The sequence below is a fragment of the Schistocerca gregaria genome, chromosome 5 (assembly GCF_023897955.1).
Source record: "Schistocerca gregaria isolate iqSchGreg1 chromosome 5, iqSchGreg1.2, whole genome shotgun sequence".
In the NCBI taxonomy this organism is placed as follows: Eukaryota; Metazoa; Arthropoda; class Insecta; order Orthoptera; family Acrididae; genus Schistocerca; species Schistocerca gregaria.
Genome location: NC_064924.1, coordinates 661,498,971 through 661,511,796, shown reverse-complemented (window position 1 = coordinate 661,511,796; position 12,826 = coordinate 661,498,971).

The following is a 12,826-nucleotide window of genomic DNA, read 5'->3' as shown; positions in this document are numbered from 1 at the left end:
TAAGAGAGCGATATGCTCGTTGACTCACGTCACGAGTCCAGGAGAAACGTTGCAGGCGATGTCGTGCTGTTAGCAAAGCCACTCGCCTAGATCGTCTGCTGCCGTAGCCCATTGACGGCAAATTTCGCCGCACAGTCCTGTCGGATATGTTCGTCATACGTCCCACATTGATTTCTGCTGGTACGTCACGCAGTATTTCTTGCATGTCGACGGTGACAACTCTATGCAAACGACGCTACTCACAGTCGTTAAGTGAAGGCCACCTGCTACTGCATTGTCTGTGATGAGAGGTAATGCCTGGAATACAGTATTCTCGGCACACTCTTAACACTGTGAATCTTGGAATATTGATTTCCCTAACGGTTTCCAAAATGGAATGTCCTGTGTGTCCAGCGCCAACTACCATTCCGCTTTCAAAGTCTTAATTCCCGTCGTGCGGCAGTGAACAGGTCGGAAACTTTCTCACATAAATCACCTGGGTACAAACGACAGCTCTGCTAATCCACTGCCCTTTTATACCTTGTGCACACGATACTACCGCCATCTGTTTATGTGCATATCGCTACCCCATGACTTTTGTCACGTCATTTAACTAAAGATAGGTTTACTCACGAAGAGCTGGCAACGACGACACAGTACTTTGGCGTCTGAGGATTGTTGCACTACTCTCTCTTTAGTGTTTTACGTTTTCGTTGTTGCTGATTACAGGCATTTTCACTTTCATGAAGGTATTTTCACAGAAACAATAGTGACTACTGTATCAAACCAAATAATTCATTAATACATTATTACTCCGTAACGAGCCGCCAGAGAGAGTGGATTCCTTACATCAAAATACTCAGCAAGTATCATTGAACAAACTCTGACAGATTGTCGATGTATTTCTGTTTCGGACTATGGCCTGAAAAGCGCTTATAAGTGCTAAGCAACCCTGAAACTTAAAGTTTATTCAACGCTGCAATGAAAAATCTGAACAATTGAAGATCCTCGCTACTGCACATTTGATATCACATAAAAGCGAATATATACGACAAGCAACTGAAAAGCCTCGTTAACAGCACCTAACTCCATGATACATCGGAAGCACTAACAAACTATGTTGATACGACTCCAAAGCAGCTCAAAGGTCACAATTCTCTGACTAAAACTTCATCCACCCTACTCGGATTAATTTCTGCCACTTCTGACTATTGAAAGAGTAGAGATTTGTAGCCACTCCCAGATGAATGAGAACGAGTTGAATAGTCTCAACTCCCCAAACACTGATGTTAGTCACGTAGCAATCTGACTGATCTCACGTAGACTTTTGTTTCGAGCTCTGGCCAGGAAACAGTACAGATCGAACAGTCTCCACTTAAGATCTTAAAAGATTCCTTGAAACTTTGCTGGAATGTCAAAACAGTAAAATCTAAAGGTGACACGCATTTTCAGTTTTTCTTGACGTAATTTGATATATTTCGCATGTGAAGTTGGCAGTTTCCCACTCTTGCATTCGTATTTTGACGTCATTAGATACCAAGGCACCTTTAGAAAATCCTTATCCCTTAATAGCCAAAATGTTGACGCTGCTTTGTTTCATCATGCACTCACGACATATTACTTTCTATTTAATGACGAAGTTTTATCAATGGATTAACAGAGTGGATAAAGGGATTTCGCTGTCCCTTCTAGTGTTAATCAATGGGACACTTCGAGGATAAGGCTCTGGACTTGGCAAGATTAAAACTATTGTGTTCTGAAGGTACATGGACGACACATTTGTGGTACACCCCCAAGGGAAGGATGGGTGTCTTCGGTTTTTGGAGCGTCTGAATTGCATTCACGCAAGAATTCATCTCACCATGGAAATAGAAAAATATGGCTACTAACCGTTTCTGTACGTTCTCGTTCGTTGTATAATTGATTGTTTAGTAGGACACGCACTATATCGCAATCCCATGCAGCACACGGAACTTTAGTTACTTGCCAACGGTTCCGATCACCCATCACAAACTACTGACGTCCTTAAATTTTTAGTGCATAGGGCACCAAGTATCTCAGAGAAGGACTCCCTCTAGAATTGACACTCACGCCTGAAAACAATCTGCGAAGCGAATGGATATTCCCATCAGCAGAGCCGTATGGCATTTTGAACCAAGAACGCAGGTTCGCTATAAAGAAGACGAGGGTGACACTTTTAAAACAACTGCAGATCTGCCTTACGTGGGTGCTCGTTCCGAGAAGAAAAGCCCTATCTTTGAGCAGCACCTTGGAAGAGTGATCTATCCTGTGCAGTCTGCTGCCCTACTCCTGCAGAGTTAAGAACCTTCAACATCGCAGCGCATCAGCAGTCGTTGGTTAATATATTAATAAACTAGAAACCCGCCTCGATTGCGAAAAAAGCACCTAGTGTTAACCTAGTTTTCGGCGTAGATAACCTTCTTCAGGACAATAAAACCCACAAGTGCCTAAGAAGACCCGCAGTGGCGGGTCATGGCCGGTGTGAGGTGGAGGTTACACCATTAAGTTAAGTAATGGTTTAGACTTTGTACACATGTACTGTTTGTGTTTACCTTTTTCTCGTTTATAAATGTATAGCTATGGTGTTCTTTTAATCATTGACAAAGGTATACTTAGGCACTTGTGGGTTTTATTGTTCTGAAGAAGGTGTAGTTATCTACGCCGAAACCTAGGTTAACACTAGGAGCTTTTTTCGCAATCGAGGCGGGTTTCTAGTTTTTAATATCCTGCAGATTTGTAGCTTCGAAAGAGGGTTGTGTACTAGATTCCTCCTGGGAGCTATTGCGGGCTGTTCGTATGCTGGAGACGGAACACGAGTGGTAGATGCATCGAACGACAACGGTACATGTAATTGCTTCTGTCAGATAAGCCGGCAGTAGCAGAAAACTGAGTAAATATGGGCCTTTCAATAGACTTCAGCTTCCATTTCATCGTTTTGGCTTCCAGTGCTTAAGGAAGCTCGAGGATTCGCTTAGTGGAACACCCAATTAAATCACGATGGTGGTTCCAATTTGAAGAAGGCTTGGAATCCGGCTCTTGCTGTAATTAAATCGCAGACAAGTCGACACAGATACACCGAGAAAGGACTCGACCGTTTGACCGCTTTCTCCACGCTCCACAGCGGACGCGAATATGAGATGTGGACCCGTTTGGCGCCGAGCAGCATCTGTGGAGTGCTCAGGCAGGCGCAGTGCAGATGAGGTAGATATAAGAGGCTGCTCTTACCACAGTGCCGTCAGTCACTTGTCCCGCTTCGAGTATGTCCGGAAGATACGCGACGGAGATATCGGCGGAATAATTTGTATATTCATGGCACCATGTTCTCAGTTTCATTGCTTATTAATGGTATTAATTCAAAATATGAAAAATCACACTAATCAATTACTTTAGTTTCTACGGAAGCGTTAGAATTATTTCCACATTTCCACATTAACAAGCTTCGCCATGTTCATGTTTTTAATTAGCTATTATACCCTGAATGGAATAGAAAACTTCTGCTGAACGGTACCACACATTAAAACTCGCGCCGGCCGCGGTGGCCGTGCGGTTCTGGCGCTGCAGTCCGGAACCGCGGGGCTGCTACAGTCGCAGGTTCGAATCCTGCCTCGGGCATGGGTGTGTGAGATGTCCTTAGGTTCGTTAGGTTTAAGTAGTTCTAAGTTCTAGGGGACTTACGACCTAAGATCTTGAGTGCCATAGTGCTCAGAGCCATTTGAACCATTAAAACTCGCCTACTTTCGGAAATTACCTACCAGTAAAAACTACGCACCCTCTACAGAGAACGCAAGCTAGTTTACCCGCTAGCTCTTCGAGCTGCAAACATAACTGTGTCTGTCATTATGGATCACAACAACTTGAGAAAATTTAAAAAAACCAAGACCAATCTCTCCGTTCCTTTTGCGTTCCACATCCAGAAATCGCCTTCTACACTCCGAAAGGCCTCAACATCGACTCCCCCATTTCTCAGAGTCAGAAACAACTTCATAAAATGAATGAATATTAGGCTTTCTTCGAAAGAGTGGTCGAATGCGGATGGGAACAAGAGGATGGTGCGAGTTTGATGTTCCGTAAATAAGAGGTTCAAATACAACTGAAGGTTATTTCCACAAGTCAAGGATGATGGAAAAAATTGGCTACAGGTATTTTTGAAGGAACCAGCTTAGCATGGTTTAAGGATTCGTCGGAAACCTAAATCAAGATATCCAGACAGAAATTTGAGCTGTGCTGCTGTAGATTATAATGAGTTAACAATTGTAAGACCACAATCGGTGACGGCGATGGGCTAGTAGGTTGTAGCAAAGTATCTGGTCACCTATTGCTGGACATTAATATGGGGCCTGTCCGCCACTGGCCTTTATGACGGCTTGAACTCTGCTCGGGACACTTTCATTGAAGTTATGAATGTCTGTGGAGGAATGGCAGCCCATTCTTCCTCAAGAGCAGAAACCAGGGGAGGTAATGAAGTTAGACGCTGGAATCTGGAGCGAAGTCGAGGTTCTGACTCATCCCAAAGGCGTTCCATTGGGTTTAAGTCGGGACTCTGGATAGGCCAGTCCATTTCTTACTGTCCACAAATCATTGTCTCACAAACGCTGCTTTGACAGGTTCCATGGCCAACCTGATACAAACAGCCATCGTTTCTGAACTGCGCCTTTGCTGTACACAGTACACAATGCTGTGAAAAGTGTTCATACCCTTCCGCATTTAGCATGTTCTTAAGCGGAATATGGAGTCCACAACCTAACCACAAATAACACCACCATGCTGTGACAGCACTTCTTACGTTCTTCACTGTTGGCACTACACGTGATGGCAGGTTACGTTCTCTTGACATCGCCAAACCCAAACCCTTCCATCGCTTTCCCACGGTATCGCGTGATCCATCACTCCATGTGACTCGTTTTCAGTCATCCACTGCCCACTGTCGTCGCTCTTTACACCACGTTAACCGTTGCTTAGCACTGACCAGAGAAACCTGTGGCTTATGAGGGGCTGCTCGATCATTGTGCTCCGCTCTTCTTAACTCCCTACGCGCACGCACTGTACTAGCCGGATTGCTGGCAGCCCTACAGAACTCACCAGTGACTCCTTCCACTGATTTCTCGCCATTTCTTAACAACCACCGTCCGCAGTGCTCGACAGGCTCTGCTTGTCAGAACATCAGGTCCGTCTGCTCTTGGTTTAGGTGTGATAGTACCTTACCATTTCCACTTCACAGTCACAACCCAGGCAGCTTCAGAAGAGTTGAAACGTTCCTGATGGATTTGTTACTCGGGTGACATCCACGATGGGAGTCACTGAGCTCTCCGGACCGAGTCATTGTGCAGTTACTGCTTGTATACTGGCAACACAATTCTCCCCCCTCTTTTATTAGTAGAGTGTTCGCCTCTCGTGGCAGCTACTGGTCATTTCCACTTTAAATGGGGGTATCCGGATACTTTTGCTCGGATTACGTATATTTGATGACTTGAATGGTACTTTTGTGCTAGAAAAATCCATATCTCATTTCAAACTTCGTAGCAGACTGAAACTCTGTTCTGGCCAGGACTCGGACCCAGAAACTTACCTTCCACAGGCACTGTTCTTACCGACTGACCGATACGGGCATGACTCACGACCCACCCTCGCAGCTTCTTCTCCAGGAATTAGGAGACAGGTACTGGCAGAAGTAATTGTGTAAGTTTTACATGGATAGCGCAGTTACCAAGTACAGCGCCTGTGAAATTTAACGTTCCGGGCTCGAATCCTGTACACCACAGAATTTTAATATGCCATGAAGTTTCATACTATTGGCGATCCACTTCAGAGGGGAAGATCGAGTCTCAGGTCTCACGTAGTGTCCACGTACTGTTACACTGTCAGCGCCAGATGCAAAATTTTACACAACCTATCAGTCCAGCTACTGTTTTAGCTAACAGTGGCGGTTTTCCTACTTTCAAAGAGGTGTCGGTACATTGTGTCGCTCAGTTACGATGTATTCAAATGGTTCAAATGGCTCTGAGCACTATGGGACTTAACATCTGTGGTCATCAGTCCCCTAGAACTAAGAACTACTTAAACCTAACTAACCTAAGGACATCATACACATCCATGCCCGAGGCAGCATTCGAACTTGCGACAGTAGCAGCAGCACGGTTCCGGACTGAAGCACCTAGAACCGCTCGGTCACAGTGGACGGCTACGATGTATTGCAAATAGCGGTAATTATTAGCCTTTATCTATTAATAAGAAGGACTTATTTTGAGTTTCGGTCCAGAAGTGATTAGTTTCGGCCAACGAAGAAGCCAAAGAAGCTAAAGCCAAAGGAAAAGAAATAATAATAAATCAACAATAAAATTCCTAGTTAAAATAATTAAAGATAATAAAATTGAAGCTAATCTAACCTCATATAAAATAAAACTTTTATGCATTATGGATTTGGAACACTGCGACTGTCTTTTAAAGGTTCCAGGAATTACTGCAACCAATCGCCGCTTTTTCTTAAATTTTTATTTACTCATGATCGGTTTCGAATCGCCTGGCGACTCATCATCAGATGATAAAATTTAGTTTGGAGTGTTGTGGGGGTCGTGCATCTGTGACAGATACAAAGACGAAAAAGTGAGCACTGTACGTGGAAAGAATATTACGATTGTAGGATTAATTTGATGCTACTACTCACTGTTTTTTATTCTTGTGGCAGACACTGCTCTGGTAAACATAATGTATGCTTACCAGTATCGTTAAATATCAAGTGAAACAGCCACTTTTCCACCGATGGCTAACCCCACATACTTTACAAAATATAAACAAACCAAAGAGTGTGGCTGCCGTTGTCCCCAAAGTGTTTTGTGGAGGCAGAGATTTTCTTTGCTCATTTTCCGTTTTAAGTGCCATTCGTAATAATATATATATATTATTACATTAATTTCTTTATGTAAATTATTATTATGTTTTTACATTGCAAAATTTTCTTATGCTATTTACAAAATCTAGAACAAAGTGTTTAGGACAATATTTCAAGCAGTGAAGTTATGATTATCATGTTTCTCATTGCTCAATAAACAGGATAGTCTACATAAGGGGAGGGGAGGGGACTGGGAAGGGGGGAAGGATGGAGGGGAGATGGGAGGGGTTAGGGGAGGGAGGGAGGGAGGGGGAGAGAGAGAGAGAGAGAGAGAGAGAGAGAGAGAGAGAGAGAGGGAGGGAGAGGGAGAGAGAACGGAAAAAAATGTATTTCATTACGAATTCCACACAAAACGAACAATGAGCATAGAAAATTTCTGCCTCCACAAAACTCTTTGGAGACAACAGCAGCCACACTCTTTGGTTTGTTTATATTTTGTAAAGTACGTGGGAGACACCATCGGTGGAAAATTGCATGTTTCACTTGACATTTAACGATGCTGGTAAGCACGCATTATGTTTTCCAGATCAGTGCCTGCCACAAAAATAAAAACAGTGAGTAATACCATCAAATTAATGCTACAATCGTAATATTCTTTCCACGTACAGTGCTCACTATTTCGTCTCTGTATTTGCCACAGATGCACGACCCCCACAATACTCGAATCTAAATTGTATCATCTGATGATGAATCGCCAGGCGATTCGAAACAGGTAATGAATAAATATACATGGAAGAAAAATCATATAAAATAGTCTGAACAACAGAACATAATGATCCTAGTAATGAATAATCTGAATATGATGGTCAAGCAACAATGATTATACGTGTAATCTAGTACAATACAAAAAAACTGTAATAAGAAGAACACATACAGTTAAATAAGGAAAATTTGCCCAGACAGCTAAAGAAATTATTAAATTGAAAACAGAAGAAGAGAACTAGCAAAGTAAATAATTTGATGCAATTGAAATAGGTTGCTCTCTACAGATTAATTTAATGTCGTCCCTGAGGAATACCAATAAAACCTACCTTATTGGGACCCGTTCGAATCACACGGTTCCACATACTACGTCATTTTGGTAGAAAGAGGCTTGACTCAGAGGCAGGAAAGAAAACGTGTTGGAAAGCTATAAGCTGCCGTTGAGTCTTCGCCAGTGCTGCTGTGGTGGCCAGAGAGACCAGGCAAAACACCCATCGCTTGTTTCGGCCACTTGGTCAGACAATAACCCACAGGTTAAGGTGCTTCCAAGATTTATGAGTCGGTGGAGCACAAAGTTTGCATATTTCTACAGTTATCGGTAAATTAACTGTTGGTCAGTATTGGAATACTTGTAGAGAGTAACAGTCTTGGCATGTAACGAATGCACAACGAATGGTGTTAACAAATAATTCGTTTGGTGGGACAAAGAATCCAAGCTGGTCAGTCTTACAGAAGGGAATTCCCTGGGTGAGTGTAGAAAAATTCTAGGGGAGAGGCATAAGCCTACAGGGAGCACTTTGGCGCTACAGATGATGTGGGGACTGTAAGTTTCATTTGAGAAGTGCTCAGGACTGGTGGTGAGCATGAGTGATGACAAACGATAGGGTCATTGCCAATACTCCCCTGGTCCGGCCCTGACCTGTTCTCAAGGTCCAGTACAGCGCATCAGCTGCCAGGCACTTTGCTGCCACAGTAGCTGATTCCCTCTGTGCCACAGCACGTTCATCCCAAAATGGCAGTGCCACTTACCATCCATCCGAGTACCGCCCTGTATGAAGTTCACTGAAGAAGATAAAAGTATGGCAGCCAATGCCGTATTTGTCTCAAAGTGATAACTGTCATCCAGTAAAATGATTCTAAATCTTCATTACTTTAACAGGTAGCTATTATTTTCTTTTCACCATGAGGCAATACTGACCTTACGACTTATCGTAGAAAAAAGATTAAGGAAAGGCAAACCTACGTTTCTAGAATTTGTAGATTTAGATAAAGCTTTTGACAATGTTGACTGGAATACTCTCTTTCAAATTCTAAAGGTGGCAGGGGTAAAATACTGGGAGTGAAAGGCTATTTACAATTTGTACAGAAACCAGATGGCAGTTATAAGAGTCGAGGGACACGAAAGGGAAGCAGTGGTTGGGAAGGGAGTGAGACCGGGGTGTAGCGTCTCCCCGATGTTATTCAATCTGTATATTGAGCACTCAGTAAAGGAAAAAAAAGAAAAATTTGGAGTAGGTATTAAAATTCATGGAGACGAAGTAAAAACTTCGAGGTTCGCCGATGACATTGTAATTCTGTCAGAGACGGCAAAGGACTTGGAAGAGCAGTTGAACGGAATGGACAGTGTCTTGATAGGAGGATATAAGATGAACATCAACAAAAGCAAAACGAGGATAATGGAATGTAGTCAAATTAAATCGGGTGATGCTGAGGGAATTAGATTAGGAAATGAGACACTTAAAGTAGTAAAGGAGTTTTGCTATTTGGCGAACAAAATAACTGATGATGGTCGAAGTAGATAGGATATAAAATGTAGACTGGCAATGGCAAGGAAAGCGTTTCTGAAGAAGAGAAATATGTTAACATCGAGTATAGATTTGAGTGTCAGGAAGTCATTTCTGTAAGTATTTGTATGGAGTGTAGCCATGTATGGAAGTGAAACATGGACGATAAATAGTTTGGACAAGAAGAGAATAGAAGCTTTCGAAATGTGGTGCTACAGAAGAATGCTGAAGATTAGATGGGTAGATCACATAACTAATGAGGTAGTATTGAATAGGATTGGGGAGAAGAGAAGTTTGTGGAAGAACTTGACCGGAACAAGGGATTGGTTGGTAGGACATGTTCTGAGGCATCAAGGGATCAACAATTTAGTATTGGAGGGCAGCGTGGAGGGAGACCAAGAGGTGAATACACTAAGCAGATTCAGAAAGACGTAGGTTGCAGTAGGTACTGGGAGATGAAGAAGCTTGCACAGGATAGAGTAGCATGGAGAGCTGCATCAAACCAGTCTCAGGACTGAAGACCACAACAACAACAACAACATAAAACCTTTGACATCGAATTACTAAAAAACTCCTTTCTTGATCAGATATGTGTTTTCACACACAAACTCGTCTTATTTTTCTCTTCGTATAGATGTTACTGGTTTTTCTGTAAGTGATCTGGATAAGTTTTCATTGAATATAGGTTTCTTTAATGGCTATGCTGATTATTCGGTTCATCCATGGCGATTACCCTTTCCATATTTTTTGCGAACGGCTAGTGCGTCCCAGATTTTCAAAATGTTCAAATGAGTGTGTAATCTTACGGGACTTAACTGCTAAGGTCATCAGTCCCTAAGCTTACACACTACTTAACCTAAATTATCCTAAGGACAGACACACACACCCATGCCCGAGGGAGGACTCGAACCTCCGCCGGGACCAGCCGCACAGTCTATGACTGCAGCACCTCAGACCGCTCGGCTAATCCCGCTCGGCTGCCCCAGATTTTCCCAGGCGCTGTGCGAAACCAACAGTTTATATCATCACTCCCTTCAGAAATGGTATTTCTCTTAGTCTCAGTGTCCCCAAATCACTCCCACTCAATGCTGCTGCCATCTGTTGGTGATGCTGTGACGCTTGTGTGACGCCTCTGAGCTCATCCCTGAGTGGCAGCCGTCCTTCACCCCCCCTCTTTCCCCCCCCTCTTTAACAATCAAAACACTTGATAGCCCAGCCGCACCTGCTTCTTTCCCGTCACAACACAAACTGTGCGAGCTACTCTTAAAGTTTGCGTCCATTGGTATAGGGGTGTACACCCACACACTCCTCAACAAAAGAGTGCTGAGGATGTTGTTCTGCATGCTCCTTTAAGCATGTAGCCATGTGACTACAGGTAAACGGCTCATGGTCACGATTGTGTCACCTACCTACCACCACCTCACAGAATGCCCCTTTTCCTCCCTGACCGTTCTTGCCAATTTCTACAATATCATCCTCTCTACCGGCTTCTACGCCGACCTGTCGAAGACTTCCCATGTCTTCTTATTCCTCAAACCCAACAAACCCCTTTCTGTGGCCTCTTCGTCTTCAACCCTCTGCTTCACTTCCATCCTCAATAAGGTCTTCGAATCCATCCTCTCCTGTCATATCCATCACCACCTCAATAAACACCACCTCCTTCCCCTTACCTAGAGTGGCTCCCGACCCTCCTCCTCCATTGAAGACCAACTCCTTAACCTCATCCACCTTCTCTTCCTTCAACTTAATTCCCATTGGTCGGCCAATTCTTTTTGCCTTGACCTATAAAATGCCTATGACAGCATATGGCATCACAGTCTCCTCTTTAAACTCCGAACCTATGCCCTGCCTATCAATTTCTTCCATCTCGTTGCTCCCTTCCTCTTACGCCGTCTTTGCTATGTCACTCTCCACGACACCAACTTCTGTATCTTTTATTCCACTGTTGCCGTCCCCAGGGCCCTGTCCTTTCCCCTCTCCTCTGTCTCCTCTACATCGCAGATATGGCACAAGCCACCCCCACCTGCCCACCTCCTCCAATATGCTGATGACACCGCTTCCTGGACCTCTATCCAACCCTTCAACTATCCCAACACACACTCAAAAGCCACGCTGACCAGTTCACCACTTGGTGTAACCAGTGGTTCCTTCGTGTCAACCATTCCAAAACCGAGGCAATCATCATATGCAGCACCACCCACTCCTTCTGATTCCATAATTTCTACCTAACCGTTTATGATCGTCCCATCCAGCTCACCACGACCCTGAGATACCTCGACTGTCACCTCAATTGGACCCCTCATCTCCTGACCATCCAGCAGAAAGCCCATTCCCACCTTCTCCTCTTGGAACTCCTGTCTGGCTGGACATGAGGATTGCATCCTTCCACCATCCTCCACACCTCACACCTACAAGAACCTCGTCCATCCTATCCTCTGTTATGCCAGCATTGCTTGGATCTTTGCTCCCCCCCCCCCCTGCTTTTATAAGGCCCTCAAAATCCTACAATGCCATGCACTCTGCCTTGCCTTCAGTATCCACCTTCCTTGCCCCACACAACTCCTGTATGACCTCATCCCCATCCCCCACCCTCCTCTTCCTCCAACATCTCCACATCCTTAACAGTACATGCAGGCTTGGTCCCCCTCATCCCCTGGTTTACTCCTTCCTCTCCACCCTCCGCCCATTGCTGTGCCTCTATTGCTGTATCCCTCCCTCTCTCCACCTTCACACCCTCCATCTCCTTCAACAGGGCAATTTCCATCACTTCCATGCCCCAGATTTTGAACTTCGTCATGACACCTACCATTCCTACCAACTGTAGCCTGGCCTTGTTCTTTCCCCATCCCCAGGGCCCCCTTTTTCTCTCCCCTCCTTCTCCCAGAGCGGATTTTCCTCCTCCCCTCTTGAGTCCCTGAACCCCTTCCTCAGCTGTTTTCCTCTCCCAACCCTTCTCTTCCACGCCCCCCTTCAGTGCATCCCCCATTCCATCCCCCCTTTCTGTCCCCTTCTTTCCCTTCTCCCTCTTCCCCCACCCCTGGTAGATTCTCCCAGGTTTTTATTCATCATCAAATGTGCTGCCTTAGTGTTGTGTCCGGTGCCATTCTGTTAAGTCATCAGTGATGTGGTTTGAATTGTGTGCTCGACCTGTATGTAGTCCACGATTGTTTCATGCTACACCGTCTGTCAAGGGGATGTTTTAATCGTTCTGCGACTTTTTGTGCTCTGGCCGTACTTTGTCTGGTGCACTTTAATATTTACAGTGTGTGTTTTTGTGTGTATAATACGTTTTTAGATTTTTACCTCTGTTTTACAGTCGCCACTTTTTGTATGCTTTCTTCTCTTGTGTTCCGCCTTCTTTGTTTCTATGTTCCACCATGTATTCTTCTCTATGCTGTTTTAAATGTCTTCCTGTCTACTTGCAATGTCTTTTGACTGAAGAGCAGCTACTATG